Raw genomic sequence first — 8,324 nt, forward strand, 5'->3', positions numbered from 1 at the left:
CAAATTTGCAAATGATGAGAATGAAACAGTTCTTATTTGTCAGCAAATTAAAAAGCATTATCTGAGAATTGGTAGGATTAGGTATATGCATTATAAAGTCCAAATTCTAGACTTTAAAATTTAGTTTAGTTCAGATCAAGCAAGTGGTTATTCATTTATGTAATTATTTATTTATTTCCCCAGGGAGTGCCCCCCACTGGCACAGTATACTGTAAGTTCAGTTCAATTAATCCTTCTATCAATAAAAATATATAATTGTTTTAAATATGTAAAAAAAAAAGAAAAAAGGAGTACAAAACCTCATAATTACTAAAAAAAAAAAGTTGATAAAAAGATCTAATGCAATATCTTGTGATAGTATATGCAATATGAGAGATTTATAAACAATTTTAGTGGGCGGTCATTTCTGACCGGGAACACAAAATGTGTTAGCACAAGATTAACACAACACAAGCTTTAAGACAGGTAGCCTATTAAGTATTTTGCATTAGTGCATTATAGTTGTTGTTGGTTTTTAAGGTACACTATGTCATTTTATCTCACTAATAATTTTGTGTGATTTATTAAAAAGGAACTCTTAAAAAAAAAAAAGCATTTTAAAACAGAATTTGTTCATGATGCTGCTATCATTTTCTTTTGATAACATTTTTATTATAACTACTGCAAACAGGGGGATCAAGAATTTGATTCTTAGCAGTGGAAGTTAGCCCCTGCAGGTAACTACACAATTGTGCAGCCTAAAAGCATCTTTCTCCATTGATGACCACTCAAAAGTAGCCGTGTATTGTAGTTTTTCTTTTCATTTTCTTTTTTCTTTTTTGCAATCAACACATATTGTAAGTCATAAAACATAAAAATTATTTAATCATTATAGTAGATGGTTTATGACGGTCCGAAGGCCTCTTAAAAGCAGAACATAAAATAAAAAATTCACAGGAAACAGTATCACACACTTTTTAATATCCTAAATAAATTTGCAGCTGTTTGTCAGTAAATGTGGGGGCTAATGTGGATGCATTTGGTTACATTTTATAAGTTGAAGTGCATGTCTGATGTTTTCAGGCGTTTTTACATGGCTTTCTTGTGATCTTGCCACCTCCTCTGTGCAGGCATTTTCAATACAAGAGAGGTGGTGCAAAACGCAATGATCCCTGCAACTGCTTCAGCTCAACACAGAGTAAAAACAGGAAGCCTATCTCTGAACAAGGCGATTACTGTAAATATTGTATTCCGATTTCAATGTAGCTTAAAACTTAGAAAATTAACTATGGTTTGTATTTCTCCATGTATGTGTAATTTCTCCATAAAATAGTTTAACTATGAAAAGAACTCAACTAAATTTGAAATTGCTCACTCATTCACTATTAGTAACTGCCACACAATGCACTACATAGATAATAGGGAGCAAAAACGTGATTTTTGGCCCAAATGATTTTAGTCTAGTCCCAAACAGTGGTGTATCCATGGGTGTGCCAGGGTGTGCAACTGCCACCCAAAATGTAAGCTTGCACACCTAAATGAAATGGCAGTTTTTTGATGCTTTACTGTTTGCATCATGTCAGACATGGTATTTTCCTTTATATCGGCTTAATAATTAATGTAACAACAGTATAATTTTTCTTTTTTTATTATGAACCAAACCTCCCTATACTCCATAAATACAAAGAATATTCAAAAAAGGGTTTGAATCTTACAGTTGTGCATTCTTCTGTTCAACACAGTGCATTTCTGATTTATTTCTTATCCACAATTAAGTTTTTAAACCAATAAATGTAACTAAAATCTGGTGTATTTATTATTTTATTTTTTTTCTGTATTGTGCAAATTGTACCATCATTTATTTTTGTGTCTTTAGCATATATTGGAAAATAATGATGAATCATTCAATAACTTTATTTGTCTTTTTTGTCTTTTTATTTATTTATTTTTATTATTATTATTAAGCCTCATATTTTTTTATATTAACAGGGCTACTTACAATATTGATTTTTTTTTCTTTAAGTCATTTAAACTACACAGAGCTTTAAAAAAAAAAATTATAACCAAAAATAAATCACTTTATTATATTTCACTTAATTGACCCCTCGCTAAGCTCCGCCTCCCTTGGTCACTCGCTCTGACAAGCTCTACAGAACTCCCCACTGGAATGAATGGGAGACTGCCGTGAATTGTGTGGTTTTTGGCAAAATATTCTCATAAACAGAATGGATAATATTTTTACGTGGGCTGGTATGAAGAGTGACATTGTAATACAAAATTATATGAAGTTACATATAGACGTTACATCTGGAGAGAGCGTAACGGCTGTAGCGATCAACTAGCATTTCACGACAGTTTGCTGATGCTATACAAATGAATGGAGAGAGCCGTAAACTGACACCTTCAGGTCATAAAATCTCCACACATAGTTCACCCCAAAAGGATTGTTTAGTGTAAAACATGTTGAAGATTAGTGGACAGGTGGTTAATTCATTGGTTGATAAGCTGTTTCCTCACAAAAGCAGTTTATTCAGCATTGTGAAGCATCTCCTGCATAGACATCCATTAAAAAAGAACGGCCTCTTGTCTCCTCGCCAGTGTACCACCATAGAACATCTATGGAGCGGTCGCATTATGCCAATATATGTTAACCTTGTAGACTTCCCTATCAGAAGGGCTTTGGAGACGCACGATACACTTCTCACGAGAGAATCAGCGTGATTGACTTCTCTGCTGAAGATACTGTATTTATGTAAATTATGAAGAATTTAAACACAGTTACACTGTGGGGCCCCCCAAGGGGCAACTCCTGGCACCCAAAGATGGATGGGAAGGAAGACAGGGACAAGCAGACCAGGAAGGATCTGGAGGATGATTAAGAGGCCAGGGAGGAACCTGCGGATGATCAGGAGGCCTGGGAGGCGACCACAGGGCCGGGACAGGGTCAGAAGGCCTGGGAGGTGGCCACAGGGCAGGGACTGGGTCAGGATGCCTGGGAGGCAGCCACATGGCAGGGAATGAGTCAGGTGGGGGAGCCACAGTTGGTTCGGGGAGTTAAGACTCAGGAGGCAGAGCAGGAAATTTAATTTCAGGTGGAAGATCCGGAGGCGGAGCGGGTGGAGCCGCTGGAGGATCAGGGATTAGAGCCACCAGAAGTGGAGTGGGCAGAACCGCAGGAGGAGCAGGGAACTGAGTTCCAGGAGGAGGATCTGGAGGCGGAGCGGCCGGACCCCCTGGAAGAGCAGGGAATTGAGTTCCAGGAGGAGGATCCGGAGGCGGAGCCGCAGGAAGAGCAGGGATTTGAGTCTCAAATAGAGTCGGAGTCCCTAGAGGAGGCTCTGGGAGAGCGGGTGGAACCGCTGGAGGAGGAGTCTCTGGAGGAACAGGTGGAAACACTGGAGGAGGAGTCTCTGGAGGAGGAGTTTTTTGAGGAGCGGGCGGAACCGCTGGAGGAGGAGTCTCTGGAGGAGCGGGCGGAGCCATGGAAGACTCTGAGGTCAGATTCACCATGGTCAGGGGTGCTGGCAGCAACTAGGAAACGGCCTCCGTGGCCGGGAGTGCTGATAGTGCATGGGAAACGGCCTCCGTGGTCATGGGCACTGGCAGTGATGAGGGAACGATCTCCATGGTTGTGAGCACCGGCAGTGACTGGGGAACAAACTCCATGGTCGTGAGCATAGGCAGTGATAGGGGAACGACATCAGTGGTCATGGAAACTGGCATTGACTGGGGAATAGGAGCCCTTCTTCTCCTCTTCTGCTTCCAGATGGCCATGAGTACAGCTGTGAGAGATGTGGAAGGCGGAGACAGGATCACTGAGGCTGGGGAGAAAGTGATCTCCGCTGAAGGGAGCTCGGAGACCACTGGAGCCATAGTGCCCCCTGAAAATTTCTCTAGGGCTGGAGCGGGCATGAAAGTTGGCTCTGGGATGGGAGAGGCTTGCAACGCCAGCTCTGGGACGGATGAGGCTTGCAACGCCGGCTCTGGGACGGACGAGGCTTCAAGAACTAGCTAGTTGACCGTGGCAGGCGCTGGCTCCTTGGCCGTGGCAGGCGTGGGTGTTGGCTTGTGGGCCGTGGCAGACGTTAGCTCATGGGCCGTGGCAGGCATGGGCTCATGGGCCATGGCAGGCATGGGCGTTGGCTCGTGGGCCATGGCAGGCCTGGAGGGCGAGGCCGTGGAAGGCCTGGAGGAAGGAGCCGTGGAATTCCAGGTGGAAGGAGCCGTGGAAGGCCTGGCGGAAGGAGCCTTGGAAGGCCAGGCGGAAGGAGCCGTGGAAGGCTCGACGGAAGGAGCCGTGGAAGGCTCGGCGGAAGGAGCCGTGGAAAGCTCGGCGGAAGGAGCCGTGGAAAGCTCGGCGGAAGGAGCCGTGGAAGGCTCGGCGGAAGGAGCCATGGAAGCCTCTGCAAGAGGTTTGGCTGCTGGAGTAGAATGCAGAAGACCAGCCATTAAGATTTAAGTAATGAAGTCACCAAGGGGCAGGCAGTTACAGTACAAAGGGACCATCTCCTTCACCAGTTCATTCAGTCCTAACCAGAACATGGTCCTGAGGATTCTCTCATCCCAGCTCACATGACAGGCCAAGCTCCAGAACCTTACACAGTAAGCTTCCATTGAAGACGACCCTTGGGTGAATCGCCCGAGTTGTTCTGCTGGATCTATCTTTTTGTGTTGGTTCTTCTGTTACGAGACTGGAAAGGAAGAGACAAGAGAATGGGGATCCAACTGCAGAACTATTTATTAAGGAACTCAAAAGATGAAGGAGAATAAAACAAAGATGAAACCAAAACACTGGAGCAAAAAGGGAAATCAAACATAACAGCAGTTTGGCTAACTAGGTAAGTAACATCATAAACTAACGTGCTAACAAACCAACAAGAACCGACCAAAACTAAGGGAAACATGAGGGCTATATATACACACATGGGTAATGACAAACCATAGAACACCTGGGAACAAAGATGGGGAACAGATGAGTGTGATCAAAAAGGTGTGTCATGGGAAGTGTAGTCTAAAATTCCAAACATAAAGGGAAGGTGATGGGATAAACACCAGACAGTTCATGACAACATCTAGCTAACATTGACAGAGTTATAAAAAATCCACATGAGCTGGTTTATAATTTGTAAACAATAAAAACATTACATATACAGTACATTAGCTGATCAACTTAGAGTGTAGGGCTTGTCGCTTGCCACTGTCAGTTTGCTCGTTCCTGTTGCATGTCCTCAACCTGGCAACCCACGTGAGCTTCCAGTCTAGGGAGGAGGGGGCGGGGGAGACAACACTCTCCAATATTTATCCATTAGTACCCATTTTAAATGCTTGATATCAATGTTACATATTGCTCCTTTAATACTATTAGAAATTAAAACACTATTGACTAATTAAAATGTGAGCAATTGGAAAATGTTTAGATGCACTAATACACTTATTTGTTCTTTCTTTCTATCAATATGACACACAATAAAAGCCTATTTGTTATGCCAGTGTGCTTTTATTAAACTTCACATGACAAGGGCATGCTGAGTGACTCCAGCCAGGTTGGCTCGGTTGCTAGGGAGGGTAGAGTCACATGGGGTAACCTCCTCGTGGTCGCGATTAAGGGTTCTCGCTCTCAATGGGGCACTTGGTAAGTTGTGCATGGATCGCAGAGAGTAGCATGAGCCTCCAAATGCTGTGAGTCTCCACGGTGTCATGCACGTGAGAAACAGATCAATATTTAAGTCATTTTTTACTTTAAATCTCCTCCTTTGACCAGCCCCAACCAGTAGGTGGCTGGATGTGAAAGTGAAAGTCACTTCTACACCAAAATGTGGAAGTCAAAGTGTAGATTAACAGTAATTTCTGTCACAAGCTGGGCGAGAACCCAGATCACTGGTGTGGTGGTTGAGAGATCTACCACTGAGCCACAGGAGTGGTAATGTTGGACCCAAATGAAACACTTAAGGCAGTATTCCAGGAGATGTAGATTTATTTAAAAAAAAAGTCCTTGCAAAAATGAATCAACAAAAGTTCTTCTCGGACCGAGGTATAAACCACATAAACAAAAACAAAAAAAACAATGGGCAAAACCAAAGGAGAAAATAAAACTCAACGAGGGAAGAAAACAAAGCCAGTGAACAATTACAATCAGTGAAAGGAACTCAGGATATCTTACTTGGGGTAGCTAGAGAGGCTTTAGCGAGACAAGGCAGGAAACACAGGGCAGAAACTCAAAAACCGAGTGAGGAACCAAGGGAAAATAACACAACTTAAATACACTGGGGGAAACAAGGCACAGGTGAGCTGGATAACGCTAACAAGGCCACACAAGGAAGAACTAAGGTAGAGGAGAACACAGGGGACCTCTAGAGGCATGGAGACAAACTACAGGAGGTAGGATGCTGACAAATTTCTAAACAACAACAACAAAAAAAACTTAAATGTTGATCTGTTTCTCATCCACACCTATCATATCACTTCTGAAGACATGGATTTAACCACTGGAGTCGTATGGATTACTTTTATGCTGCCTTTATGTGCTGTTTGAATCTTCAAAGTTCTGGCCACAATTCACTTGCATTGTATGGACCTACAGAGCTGAAATATTCTTCTAAAAATCATAATTTGTGTTCTGCAGAAGAAAGAAAGTCATACACATCTGGAGTAAATGATGAGGGAATTTTCATTTTTGAGTGATCTATCCCTTCAATGCACATACTGCTAAAAAAAAACTATACCACATTTTTATATATATATATATATATATATATATATATATATATATATATATAGGGTTGGGAGGGTTACTTTTGAAATGTATTCCACTACAGATTACAGAATACTTGCTGTAAAATGTAATTTGTAACGTATTCTGTTAGATTACTCAAAGTCAGTAATGTATTCTAAATACTTTGGATTACTTCTTCAGCACTGGTAGATTTTTTCACTTGTTTTGACTATAAAAACTCTGTACAGTAAGACAAAATACACGTTAAAAATACATTCTCTGAAAAACCGAAATATCTTATGCAGTGTTTCTAAAACAAGATAAATCAAATTGATCTTTAAGGATTTTTAGATATTTTTACAGGAAAACAATACAAACATTTTTTGTCTTATTAGAAAAAAGAAAGTATGATCCAACGTGAATTTTCTTGATAAAAAAATATGATTGTGTCTGGTAACATGTGCATGTAAAATGGCTAGAAATAGCATTTTAATTTAGCGTAAAGCTGACAATTTACACAAGATTTATTTCTATTTCTTCTGCTCCAAACTTACTTCAAACTTACTTCTCTGTCTGCTCGTATGAATGTAACACATCATAAGAAAGTGTTTCACCGCTGTTCAAATGCACTTTGGATCACATCATTTATATGTATAAATGTTTTCCATCTGAAAGGACTAAATATTAAATGAAACAAATGACAATAAAATGCAAAGTAATCTCTTCAGTAATCTAAATACTTTTTGAATGTAACTGTATTCGAATTACCAATTATTTAAATTGTAACTTGTAGTGGAATACAGTTACTTATATTTTGTATTTTAAATATGTATTCCCGTTACATGTATTCCGTTACTCCCCAACACTGTATATATATATATAGCCTATAAACCATAAGACACCATCATCACATGAAATAATATGTATTTAATAAAATATACAGTATATATTCATAATTCATTTTTGAATTACTAGGTTCAATTTAAACTTACCAAAACACTTAATAACAGTTAATAGCAGATTTTTTTGTTTACTGCACTTCATCAAATGTTGTGGACACAAATAGCACTCCTTTTGTGGAATGACTCATATGACTCATATAACCATCCCCTGTTGGAGCCTCGGAGGCTCTTTTCACAATGAACAAATAATAATATAAATCAAATGAAGGCGGGGGAACATAGTGCTTTGTATCTTGTAGTTGTCTGATACAGCCTCTTGATGGAGGTAGTGTACCACTGTATAGCACATTGTGGAAAATCTTTCAAGTGACTCTAACAGACAGACAGACAGACAGACAGATAGATAGAAGCAAAGACAGACAGACAGACAGACAGACAGGCAGATAGATAGACAGATAGAAACAAAGACAGACAGACAGACAGACAGACAGGCAGGCAAATAGATAGATAGATAGATAGATAGATAGATAGATAGATAGATAGATAGATAGATAGATAGATAGATAGATAGATAAAAACAAAGACAGACAGTCAGACAGAAAGAAAGACAGACATACAGATTGAAACAAAGACAGACAGACAGAAAGATGATAGATAGATAGATAGATAGATAGATAGATAGATAGATAGATAGATAGATAGATAAAGACAGACAGTCAGACAGAAAGAAA

This window comes from Myxocyprinus asiaticus, chromosome 12 (assembly GCF_019703515.2).
Source record: "Myxocyprinus asiaticus isolate MX2 ecotype Aquarium Trade chromosome 12, UBuf_Myxa_2, whole genome shotgun sequence".
Classification (NCBI taxonomy): domain Eukaryota; kingdom Metazoa; phylum Chordata; class Actinopteri; order Cypriniformes; family Catostomidae; genus Myxocyprinus; species Myxocyprinus asiaticus.